General features: G+C 43.6%; 1 protein-coding gene across 5 annotated transcripts in view; it reads left to right on the top strand.

Annotated features, from left to right (window-relative positions):
* HTR4 (5-hydroxytryptamine receptor 4) overlaps positions 1-13,579 on the top strand; it is a 136,163-nt gene that overhangs the window by 27,114 nt on the left and 95,470 nt on the right. The gene's annotated exons all lie outside the window — the stretch shown is intronic.

Genomic DNA, 13,579 nt, shown 5'->3' with positions numbered 1-13,579 from the left:
TATTACTGCAGTAACATGGTTGATTAGCACAGAATATATCAGGATAGCAAGATTTGTTCTCCACTAATCCACACTGATTTGCCAAATTCTGTTTCCCATATTTAATTCTTGATGAATTGTTATCTTTATGAGGTTCTTTATTATTGTGCTGGAGATCACTCTTGGATTGATAGACTTGTAATTACCTAGATTATCCACTTCATTCTCTCAAAATATTGGTACTTTTTTATTAACTCTGATCATCCAAGTTTACTGGAAATCAAGATCAACCCCATGTAAAGTTCCTCACCCAGCTCTCTGAAAAAACCTTTGTAAAGAAAAAGATGCAATAATCTGGACTTGCTGATTTTGATGTGCCTAGCATTAGTAATTACTGTTTAACATTTTGTTTAGTATCTGTGGGAATGGAAAAGTTCATCACCACATAATAAGGCTCCCAAAAATAGAACAGAAGTATTTATTGGCTGTATCTCCTTTTCCTGAATCACTGTCAACAGCTCTACCATTTTACAGCTGATCAGCCTAACTTTCAGTATTTCTTTTTTTTTCCTAATACACTCAGAACCAACCTGTTCTGCAGCCTACAGATTTGCCTACTACTTCTACTATTTACTCTGATTTTGGACAATTTATAAGCCTTTACTACATATCCACACCTACCAGCTTCCCCTTTTACTCATTTCAGTGCTTTTTGAAACCACTCCACAGCTGTGATGCCTGACCTTTGCCTCTGTATGAGGTTGTGGTCTAAACTCTGTAATGTGCATCTGCCTTTATTACTTTTTCTTTTCTTTTTTCTTTTCTTTTCCTTTCCTTTCCTTTCCTTTCCTTTCCTTTCCTTTCCTTTCCTTTCCTTTCCTTTCCTTTCCTTTCCTTTCCTTTCCTTTCCTTTCCTTTCCTTTCCTTTCCTTTCCTTTCCTTTCCTTTCCTTTCCTTTCCTTTCCTTTCCTTTCCTTTCCTTTCCTTTCCTTTCCTTTCCTTTCCTTTCCTTTTCTTTTCCTGTTTGCCTGTCAAAAACTTAAGAAGCTGCTGGTCACCGTCACCCTTTCTTACTTCAGTGAACATTTCCTCTTGCATAGCACCGGGATGTCCCATGTGAAAGCCTTGGCCAAATGCACTCAAAATGGCTCAATCCTTCTTTTGCATCCTGCAGCAGTGTGCGGGAGTAACCCACAGAGCTAGCTCTGTGTGGCTGATGCCTGTCCAGGGTAACTGTCTGCTGCTTCAGCAAACCTCATCCTCAGTGGGATGCACATTCCAACATCACCAGAAACAAGGGGTGAAGCCTTCTGCATTTAAGACCTGCCATATTTTCAGTTCCTTCCTTCCAGGGTTTGTTGTTTACCTGCAAAGCTAAAGCAAGCAGGGGGATAAAGAAGCCTGCACTTTACCAGCAACATGAAGTGAGATGCCAGTGCCTGGCTTGTTAATGGGTTCACATGTAGTGTGGTGTCAGCTGTGTGATCTGGAATGGCTAGACTAGGAGCTGAAAGTGATGAGTGATACCTAAAGTGAATCCAGCTGTAGAGCTATGCTGTTCAGCTATTCTGAGATCTCTGAAAAGAAGAAAATGTTAATTCAGTGGATCCCCCTGAAGAGGGAAGCGATGACACAGGGTACATAGTAGAGAACCTGACAGAAACCAGCCTGAGGCCTGAAATGAGCAGAATTTTAAAAATGCACTTGATCAAAGTATGTGTGCTGCTGGAATAACTGTTCTTTGTGAAACTGTTGAAAATGAGCCAGGTGACATCTCATTGCTGCCAGGTGTCTGGTGCCAGATGCAGTGTCTGGACAGCTTGTTTTACCTGAAGTCTGGCTGATGAGAACTCACAGCCTACCTAAAGCATGGCCTGTCATTCTTACTTTGGAAATAACCTTTTGAAAACAGCTTGTCCTGTGAGCTCATTTGTTCTTTTCTCCCTTCCTATCAAGAGTGCCATAAGGCTCCCTGTTTTAGCCCACAGAAGAGTGACCTTCAGAGTCAGCCCCCAAGGTCTCATCGTGCTTCACTTTCAGCAGCCTGGGAAGATTCCCCCTGGCTCCCCACACGTTGGACATAGAAACGAGCACATCCTCCCCAGCAATCACCAACCATCCCAGCTGGCTTCTAGGCTGGGCTGCATTTTTTAACCTACCAAAAGCTCCTACCAGCACACCACTGTACCCACTGTCCCTCAAGCTGTGTTCTGTGGTAGTTTCCTCTGACCACCACCAGAGAAGGTCTCTGCTCTACATCTCAGTATGTAAGTGCATGCAATCACCTCAAAGTAGTTCTGTCGCTGCTGTGAAGTGCTTAGAGCAAGTTCTTCCCTAGGTGCACTTGGAGCCTGCGTGCTGAGAAGGTATTATAGCACATTCCCCCTTGCAGCATCTCTACCTTTTCAAAAAGTAATTAACTAATTAACCTTTTGACTTCCCCTGATGGTATCAGCTTCCTAACTAGAAAAGATAATGGTTTTGTGCTTTATAAAATTTGAGCAGATCTGGAGAATCACGTAGTCTCTTGAGGACTGTGATCATTTTAGCTTCCTGCTCAATGAACTCATTTTATTTTTTTTTTAAAGTGAGCCAGAGGCAGATCAGTTTAAGATGAATATGCTCAGCTAGTGTTCTCTCTCCAGAATCTGTCATCTTTTAATGGAGTATGAAGAAGTGGCAGCAAAGGCATGAGTCATTCGGGTTGGTTACACAGATCTGCAGCTCAGAGCTCTGTGGGTTTGGTTTCTGCTTCATTTTTTTAAGTGTCCCATGGAGTTGTGGGATTTCCCCTCCAGCACAGGAGCAGTGGAAAGCTCCTGGCTTTGGTCTGCCAGTGGCATTCAGGGAAGTTCATGAAGAAGTGTGAGCGTGATGCAACGAGCTAATGACTTCTGTGAGGTCAGCGTCCTGTGAGAGATGTCTGGTAGCAACAGCTTCACACTTGGGTTAGCCTCTGTCTTAATCCCCTGTGCATGGAGCAGTAAGGGTAGTACTGGTGTTATAGTAGGTCTGTTGGCTCCCTGCTTGGCAGGAGGGGTGATGTCTGTACTCCTAGGCTTTCATGCCAAGGGTTATAGTTTTGCAGCTAAGCCTCTGTGAGATGTCCTCTGCTGCAAAGTTATGCACATACCCCAGAGCTTCCCATCAGAGACCAGTTTGGTCAGACAGAAGTGATAAGGGCTTTTAATGGGTGAGATATAAAGCTTCTCCTAACCCTTTCACACAGCTGAAATCACAGAAGTAATTCAGCACACCCCTGCTGAGTTCATTAGTTCTGCAGAAGTAAATAAAACAAACAAGTACACCTAGGCCAGGAAACATTCTGATTTCTTCTAAAGTCCAGGCCTTGCAGAGCCATAAACAGAGTGGCTGGTTCCCAGTGCAGGGCTTCAAAGCAGGGCCTCGCTTCCTGCTTGTGTTTCACAGGCTACAAAACCATCTCATGGCAGCAATAAAATACAGAGGAATTTTATTCCAACACCATAAAGTTAGTCATGTGTGACCTCCAGACAGGGAGTGGAACACACCCACTGTGCAGCGACGCCGTCAGAGATGGGGCAGGAGCCGAGGGCAGTGCAGGAGCTGTGTTGTGGTGAATGCGTTGTGGTGGCAGCTGGGGCGGCCTCCTGTCAGCAGTGTGTGGCATGGCTTCTGCATGGTTGTCTTGTCCACCATGACCCGCTGTCCCCATTGCAGCCCTACTGAGGCAGAGCCAACCCATGGGTTTTGCAGACAGCATGGAATCCGTGTGGGGAAGGGAAGGAGGTGAAGAAAGCTTGCCTGCACAGCTGGGAGAGCAAAGGGTAATGCCAACATCGAGATGTGGTAGGCAGGGGTGACTGCAGGCACTCCAGGGACTGGAGCATAATCACAGAATCACAGAATCACAGAATTTCTAGGTTGGAAGAGACCTCAAGATCATCGAGTCCAACCTCTGACCTAACACTAACAGTCCCCACTAAACCATATCCCTAAGCTCTATACCTGTCCCATCAGGAGAGACTAAGCAAGCTGGGCCTGTTTAGCCTAGAAGAAGAGATTGAGAGGGGATCTTATCAACCTCTTTAAATACCTGAGGGGACAATGTAAAGTGGATGGGGCCAAACTCTTCTCAGTGGTGGCCAGTGGCAGGACAAGGGGTAATGGGTATAAACTGAACCACAGGAGGTATCATTGCCATATGAGGAAGAACTTATTTACAGTTCAGGTGCCAGAGCACTGGGACAGGCTGCCCAGAGAGGTTGTGGAGTCTCCTTCTCTGCGGATATTCAAACCCCACCTGGATGCCATCCTGTGTAATATACTCAGGGTGACCCTGCTTGAGCAGGGGGTTGGCCTAGATGATCTCTGGAGGCTCCTTCCCACCTCAACCACTCTGTGACTCCGTGACTTCAGTGCTTGGTGGCAGGAAGGAGGTGGTTCCTCCCACTGCCCGCTCCGTTGGCGGGAGCAGCACGTCCACATTCAGGATGAATGCCTGTGTTAGAGCATGTTTGCCACGGGTTGTTCTCTGCTTTGGAGCAGGGTAGCCTTTAAAGCAAGAGCTGGAGCCTGCCCTTGCTCAAGCTACTGTGAACTGTAAGATTGGCACTGAGTCACTGCATGTCACTGCTCACAGTGTCCTGCTGGGCTGTGAGCTAACCTCTGCCACGGCAGCGCTCATCACTGAGTGTAATTCATTTTCAGTAGGAAGGTACTGTACCAACTAATAATTTATTAGAGAACCAGTAAAAGTGAGGATCTTAGGTACAGCTGTGGTATGGACTGTATCACCATGTGCATGCAGAGACAGTGCTGAGTGCTGTGATAGTGCTGGGCACCCTGTAGTTCATCAGCCCTCTCACAAGCCATAGTTTGCCTTCAGTGCCATCACACCCATGAAGTATTCCTGTTTTTCCTAACATATATTGCGCATTTCTCTGCAGTGTGTTCCCCTTCTCAATGGGCAACAAAGAAAATTTAATTGAGTGCAACCATAGAAAGCAGGGCCACTGCTGTTCTGGGGCACTGATTTCCATATGCTGGTTATTTGCTGCTGTGCTGACAACAGAGGAGCTAGAAAGCATTTTCTAGGAAGGAAAATTTACAGTGGCTTAGGGGAAGTTTAGTGAGCAAAAACAAAGCAGGTAGCTCTGTACAAATCTGTCAAACATATGTATGAATCTCTCAAAAGGCCAGCACAGTACTGCCTGTCCTTTGCATAGCACAATAGTACGCAGTACTGCCTTTTAGTCCTTTGTGGAAATAAGGGAGCAATAACAGTTTTGTCCTTATAAGCACAAAACCAATTGTGAAAGTGTTAAGGAAATCATGCCTCTCTGTTTCCATCTTCACTGCAGATGCACTTGCTGAACTCAGTCCCCTTCCTGCCTTCATGTATTGATTGATCTCCTACCTAATCTTTGTCCTTCTCAGACCCACAGCCTCATGCTGGATCCTTCTGTTGGCTTCCTATGCTGAGGGTTTGATATGGCAATGAAAGACTTGGAGCATGATAGTTACCAATTGATAGTAATTGCTAAAGGTGAGAGCGGTGAGGTGCAAAATTTCATAATACTAATGTCACAGCAAATAACTCCTCAGGTTTTATAGCTGTTTTCTCTCCTTGGAGCTCTTATACAAACACAGCTTGGTACACACAAGGATCTCATACAGATGTCTCTGGAACAGAACAAAGTCACCCTTGAACAACCCATAGAAACTTTACTGCTGTAAATATAGAAGAAAAGACAAGTGTTTGTTTGCATTTCACCTTACTGCTATCAAGAACTCTAAAATAAATTTTGCTTCAGTGTTCCTCAAGAAGCTAAAATTATGAAATAAAGAAGAAGAACTTGCTTCATATTTTTACTATCACTGGCACATACTAAATGGCTATGTTGTGCACAAGCAAAAGATACCAATTTATAATAATAATAATAATAATAATTGCTATTATTATTATTATTGATATCATTAATCATTATATATTATATATAATAAACATAATGTATTATATATTAGTATAATATATCAATTATTAATATATAATAATTATACATTATTGTTATTGTTATTGTTATTGTTATTGTTATTGTTATTATTATTATTATTATTATTATTATTATTATTATTATTATTATTATTATTATGGCCCAAAGCTGAGAATATAATATGACTGAGAAAAGGCCTCAATTTGTGAGACTGTGACTTCAGGATGAAAGCAAGACATGAAATAAGAGCTCTGAGATCAGCCAGCAGGGCTGCATTTGGCAGAGGGACTCAGATTTGCTGTACATGTTGTCGGTGTGGGACCTTGCAGCTGGAGCCTGGTCTAGGGGAATAGGCAGGCATACCTGCAGTAAAACATCCTTTCCAAGGCCACAACTGTGATTTTGATGTCAGTATTTGTCTTGTGCTTAAATGTGGAATTTAGACTTCTTTTGCAAGTGTGGAATAACTTGGCATGGGGTTGAGCCAGCAGAAGGGTCATGAATGCCATGCTGACAGTGGAGAAAAGCTAGTCTGTCAGTAGATATGTGGTGATAAGGAGTGTGGTTCCTCTGTGACTTGTGTCTGACATGTAATTTCTGTATTTTTAGTTTTCCATCTTTAAGCAAAGTGCATCTTAACCTGCTGGAATGACATTTGTTGAGAATCAGTTCTTCAATCTGTCTGATAACGGAGGGACTTCTTAGCAGCTTGGTCCACTGTGGGGTGAAATGGAAACAGCAATGACAGCAAAGGAAGAAGTACTGTGGGAGGGGGCAGCACCTTTATGAGAAGTGGGTGTTGGAAATGAAGCTACTTTATGTAGGAGTGAAGTAGTTGGATCACTCTGATATCTCTTGCTCCTTTTGGTGTTGTCATGGGCTGCAAGAGGATATTCTCTTGCAGTACTTAGTGGGTTTTGGACTACTCTGCAGTGGTGAGCAAGCATTTATCTTTGGATCAGGATGGTTGTCACTCCACAGTACCAGGGAGTGAAGGCCAATTTTTACTTTGCACTTATAAAGAAAAGAGTGAAGTTACAGAATCACAGAATTTCTAGGTTGGAAGAGACCTCAAGATCATCGAGTCCAACCTCTGACCTAACACTAACAGTCCCCACTAAACCATATCCCTAAGCTCTACATCTAAACGTCTTTTACAGACTTCCAGGGATGGTGACTCAAACACTTCCCTGGGCAGCCTGTTCCAATGCCTAACAACCCTTTCAGTAAAGAAGTTCTTCCTAAGATCCAACCTAAAACTCCCTTGGCGCAACATAAGCCCATTCCCCCTCGTCCTGTCACCAGGCATGTGGGAGCCTGGGACCAACCCCCACCTCTCTACAGCCTCCTTTAAGGTACCTGTAGAGAGCAATAAGGTCGCCCCTGAGCCTCCTCTTCTCCAGGCTGAACAAGCCCAGCTCCCTCAGCCGCTCCTCATAGGACTTGTTCTCCAGACCCCTCACCAGCTTCGTCGCCCTTCTCTGGACCCGCTCAAGCACCTCGATGTCCTTCTTGTAGCGAGGGGCCCAAAACTGAACACAGTACTCGAGGTGCGGCCTCACCAGAGCCGAGTACAGGGGGACGATCACCTCCCTAGCCCTGCTGGCCACACTGTTTCTGATACAAGCCAGGATGCCGTTGGCCTTCTTGGCCACCTGAGCACGCTGCTGGCTCATATTCAGCCGACTGTCCACCATCACTCCCAGGTCCTTCTCTGCCTGGCAGCTCTCCAACCACTCATGTCCCAGCCTGTAGCTCTGCTTGAAGTATAGTGATATGTCCAATTCTTCTCAGAGCATGAGACAAAAAGAAATGGAATCTTTTCTAATATCCTTCCCCTTTCTCTGTACTGCAAAGAGCAGTACAACAATATGAATCTGTAGGTAAAATGAATTGGGCTTTTCAGACTGCTCAGTCCACCCTCAGCACTGTTTCATTTAAGTTGTCACAAATGATGAAGCAGCACAGTCCAGCAGTGTAGGAAATGGAGGTGCAAGTGTTTCAGAAGAATGACTCAACTTTTCTGTTGTCATCAGCTCAGTGGTGACAGAAACTGGAACTAGATGTGGCTTGAGTGGGATGGGAATAAATTGGATAAAGAATGTGTCAGTGCCTCTTGCAAGGTGCTGATTAACTGAGAAATGTCTCACAAGAGTGGCTTGGCAGTTGCTGTTGTCTGGTGGGACACTTCCATCTCTATGGGACAGAGCAAGGTTCCCAGCAGCAGCACCAGCCAGGGCCACCAGTCAGGTGAGGGAGGAGAAGAGCTGTGCAGGCTGCCAGCTCACTCGTGGTCTCAGCAGTGAATTCTTGCTTGATACCTTACAGCTACCAAGTAAAGGATCTCTAGGGTCCATAAAACTTGTTTGGGAAGATGTATAGGTTTACCCATGTCCTTCTTAGGATTTTCCTCCCTTACACCCCATGACTGTGGAGGTGGGGGGAGAAGGGGCAGAGAATTATTATTCTTGACAGATGGATGGGTTCTGCTTCCCCTGGAAGCTGTCAGCACAGCCTTGCTGAGAGTTATTACTGGATTGCTTTGCCCATGTCTGAGCCAGTCTCTTGTGCAGTCAGTGATGACTGGGACTCATCATCCACATATGGTATATCTGCTCTTTTTTGGTAGCAGCGATTAGTAGAGAATAAAATGAGTTCTTATCACATAAGAGGAGTCTATGGAACTGTCACGTCAAGCTTGCTGGAGCTTCTCTGCCCAAATCTTTTTCCATTAAAACTGTTGAGCTTTGCTGAAGTGGTAAACATTGCAGAGAGTACTGATTTCAGTGAAGTTTCTTTGGGGGAGCATTTTTTTGCCAAGGTCTTTTAGCTTAAGAATTCCCCTTTTTTTTTTTTTTTTAATTATAAAATAGCATTAAAATGTTTTAAATTCTCTCTCTCTCTCTTTTTTTTTTTTTCCCTGATTTCCTTATTGCTTAACATTAGGATTCATTACATGGTATATTGCTGCCATTTACTTGTTTTAAGAGTGATACGATCAACTGAAAATTCCACTAAAAATATAGAAGAAAATAGAAAACCAGTTGTTATAGATGTCTATGGTAACATGATAATACAGGTTGCATGTAACTTCAGTAAACATTAAAATTATGACTTTTCGAAAAAAAATATAGCAAATAAAAGGATTCCAAACTAGAATTCAGAAACAAATATCACTGAAAAGCTTTTCTTTCATTTTGCAAGAGTTGCCAAAATTACTTCTGTGCTGGCACCCGAAAGAGCGAAACCATTCGATTTCTCTTTACTGCCTGCTTTTATCCCCTTATCATGCAGGCTCTGGAGGAACATCTGCTGAACGTTGGCCTGGGGTGCATTCTGCAGTCCCTAGACTGATTACCGTGAGCATTTCGTTGCAGTTCCTGGTACCAAATCCAAAGAAAGCACAGGCAAGAAGACAGATTTGGAGGAGTATTGGCCGTGAAGGCTCAGCTTGCCTCTCCTCTTGAGCCAGCAGAGCTGGCCCATGTCTGAGCCGGAGCCTGTGTAGAAGCTAGGCACCAGGTTTGTGTGAGCAACGAGACCCAGTGCCCCCTCCAATGGAAGTTGGGTGTTTGTCTTCATAAAAATGAGCAGCTCCGACCTGGCTGCAAGCACGTGCACAGCTCCATGTGCCAGTGATCGCTGTGGCACAACAACAGCAGAGATGCTGTTTTGTGCTGTATGGACCATATCTATGATGGGCTGGATGGCATGAGGGCTGTGATAGGAGGTCATTATCTTTCTGAGGCAGAGGACAGCTTCCTAATTGAGTATGAGTAATCACTTTAATAACAAAGATTAGCAGCAGGCCCTCTATGTGAGGCAGATACATGTATATTTACAGAATAAGTCTTTGGGAGATTTTGTATTATATGGTATTGACATCATTTATAATGATCCAATTATAATAAGTCTCACCACCGTGGTGTCGTGGAGAAAGGCAGAAGAAAAGGAACATCCAATTTTAAAGTCCATTATGGAAAAACTGACAAAAGCTAAATAATGTCATTGTTTTGGGGTCCTTTCATTATGTGTTCATTATATGCTTCAACTTAAGGGGGGAGGTGAAAGTCCAGGGCTCGGTACTGGGGCCAGTCCTCTTTAATATCTTTATCACTGATCTGGATGAGGGATTGAGTGCACCCTCAGGAAGTTCACAGATGATACCTAGTTAGGTGCATGTGTCGATCTGCTCGAGGGTAGGAAGGCTCTGCAGGAGGATCTGGAAAGGCTGCACCGATGGGCTGAGGTCAACTGCATGAAGTTCAACAAGGCCAAGTGCCAGGTCCTACACCTGGGGCACAACAACTCCAAGCAAAGCTACAGGCTGGGAGATGAGTGGTTGGAGAGCTGCCAGGCAGAGAAGGACCTGGGAGTGATGGTGGACAGTCGGCTGAATATGAGCCAGCAGTGTGCTCAGGTGGCCAAGAAGGCCAACGGCATCCTGGCTTGTATAAGAAGCAGTGTGGCCAGCAGGGCTAGGGAGGTGATCGTCCCCCTGTACTCGGCTCTGGTGAGGCCGCACCTCGAGTACTGTGTTCAGTTTTGGGCCCCTCGCTACAAGAAGGACATCGAGGTGCTTGAGCGAGTCCAGAGAAGGGAGACGAAGCTGGTGAGGGGCCTGGAGAACAAGTCCTACGAGGAGCGGCTGAGGGAGCTGGGCTTGTTCAGCCTGGAGAAGGGGAGGCTCAGGGGCGACCTTATTGCTCTCTACAGGTACCTTAAAGGAGGCTGTAGTGAGGTGGGGGTTGGTCTATTCTCCCACATGCCTGGTGACAGGACGAGGGGGAATGGGTTTATGTTGCACCAGGGGTGTTTTAGGTTGGATGTTAGGAAAAACGTCTTTACTAAGAGGGTTGTCAGATATTGGAACAGGCTGCCCAGGGAAGTGGTGGAGTCACCATCCCTGGAAGTCTGTAAAAGACGTTTAGATGTAGAGCTAAGTGATATGGTTTAGTGGAGGACTTGTTAGTGTTAGGTCAGAGGTTGGACTAGGTGATCTTGAGGTCTCTTCCAACCCAGACAATTCTGTGATTCTGTGATTCTGTACTTACAGCCTCTGAAATATGGCAGGTCTGTCCAGTGCAATGGTGGGGTGCTCCAGATCCTGGAGGCAGCATAATGCCTAGTGTCCCAAATGCTCCTTGGTTCTACAGGGGAGAAGATAATGTGTTTGTGGTGTGGAAAGGAAGTTACAAATTATAAGTTTTTTTTAAGGGCTGTAAGTTTTAGGAATACATAGACAATTACAATAAAATAATAAATGTTATTTGAGGTGAAATGCAAGAAATATGGTCACTGACTGTAACACAGTATATGTCATAGCTGCTAGAAGTGCATACAACCACAAAGTGATACACAGGTGGTTATTTTTATACAAAAGTCTGAGTTGATCAAAGTCCTTAAGGCCTTCATTTTTTCGTATTTTGTAACAAAAAAAAAAATATTTCTACTGTACAAGAAAACACAAAGAAGGAAAGAAAATATTAATGGAAGCCAAAACCACTTTGATATATCCGTCTCCTACAAGTTGTGACTGAAGGACCAGTAACTCTGGTGCCTACACAAAAAACTGTGTTTTGATGAACTGGTAAGAACAGTCAGAATTGCCCACCTATGCTGCAATAGTGGCCTTTGCTTGCTTTGGAAAGTTTCTCAAGAGACGTCTTAAATCCTAACACTGCAGGGAGCACAGTGGACAGGGATAGTGCAGACAGGTGACATTTTTTCTTCTCTTATTCCTACCCTCTGATCTTGTGACTCCCACACAGACATCTTTCCATTGTAATTCAGAACTGTACATCTGGTCGGATCCTCCTTGTGGAATGTCCGTGCTATCTCAATGCAAAGATCAATTTAATATCTTATGTCCAGGGTCTGCTTGTACCCTGCTCTGAGTCATTGCAGTGGGGTTCAGTCAACCTCTTCGTGCCTCAGTCTCCTCCAGGGTAAACCAGGCAGGTGACGTGTTTTTGAAGGCTGGTGTAAGGCTGAATTGAGCAGTGTTTGCAAGCTGTTGGCAGGCAGCAGAGGTGGGTCAAGATTTCCTGTGTTTTGACTACCATTTATTGAGTGTTTTGTTTGTTTAAAATTTATCCATTCTGAATTGACGAGACAGGGGAGGAAGGGCTCCTGTTTGGTTTTGAAATGAAACACCATATCAGGCCCATTCTTATGCATTTCCCTCTGAATTAATTTCAATTAATTCAACTCATATTCCAAATGAGTAATTTCAACTTAGTGGTTCCGTATGCCTCTTTGTAGATTAAATAATTAGTTCTTTTTTTTTTTTTTTCCATTAGTTTGAGATCAGAGAACATTGGTTGCATTTTTACATCCCCAAAGACCATCTTCCAGGATATTCTTCCTGTGTCTTTGACAGGCAGCTGTCCCAGCAGTCTGCAAGGCATTATATTCCATGGAAAAACTCCAGAGAAGGAGGAGAGGAGGGGGTATTATTTCCCCTCCGGATTAACATTGGAGGTCATTTCTTAGGGATGCAGAGGTGACTTGATGAGAAATGTTAGACTTCCACTCCATTTTGCAAATATAAGTGTGTAAGTTGTCTTTATATATTTTACTCAAGATAGAACACCCTCTTGAGTAAGTTTTGTTGGCAAAACTGTGCATAGACTATACCTACTGAAATGCTAATTATGGTAAATGCTGAACCAGGCCTGGATTGTGGGTGTTCATTTGCACAGTGAACCTGGCATCGCATTCAGGAAGTCTGACTCAGTATTACTACAATCTTTTCTTTGAATCTAAGTAATCATAAGACATTATTTCCATTTGAGTTGTTATTAGTAGGACTATGGTGGTGGCATTATCTTGGCTCTCTAGAGAAGCAATGCAAGGGGCAATCAGCAGTCAGAAATGCTCAAACATATCACACATTTTTTCCACTGATGTTTCCATGGCAAACACCACACACTTGTTATTTGGATGGTATATTCATTTATTTGGACTCAGGATAGATTTTTGATAGAATTAAAACTCCCATTAATATTTATATCAGTGTTACTGTGAGTAAGCACGCTTATTTTAACTTGAGCTGCAAATCAGTTAGTTCCTTGTAATTACAGTACTGCTGTTAAGTATTCAAAGGCTATACAATAGTGTCATGGGAAACCTATTTTAATTTGGTGGTAAGTCAATGTTTTAATTTCACAAAAAAAAACCAAAACTAAACTAATTTACCAAGCATCCTAGCTTGTCTTTTCCCAGCCAGGTTTTGCAAGCCCTCTTCAATTGATTGTATTTAAACACCTTGTTGTGTCTTTGAAAGTTTGGAAGTTATCATGAGAAGTCTTAGGTCCAGTGCAGCTTATAAGTGTGTATCTCATCATGTGTCACTTTGAATGAAAGTGCATGTATGAACATAGGCTGGAAGAGGTTATTTATATCACAGTGCAGCTTCTTGGTCTCACCAGCATTGCAATATACCACATTTTCATCAACTTCATTAAAGGTTTGTCTTGTAGAACAAGTCTCAAGAGTGGTACATATATTTTTGATTTATGATGCTTGCTTGCATTTATTTCTAGAATTAAGACTATTTTAACTCTGTAGGTCTTTGAAAATATATATATATTTATATGGATCCCCTTGAGGTCATTGGGATT

Source organism: Anas acuta, chromosome 14 (assembly GCF_963932015.1).
Source record: "Anas acuta chromosome 14, bAnaAcu1.1, whole genome shotgun sequence".
NCBI classification, from domain to species: Eukaryota; Metazoa; Chordata; class Aves; order Anseriformes; family Anatidae; genus Anas; species Anas acuta.
This window is presented reverse-complemented; position numbering and strand designations above follow the sequence as displayed.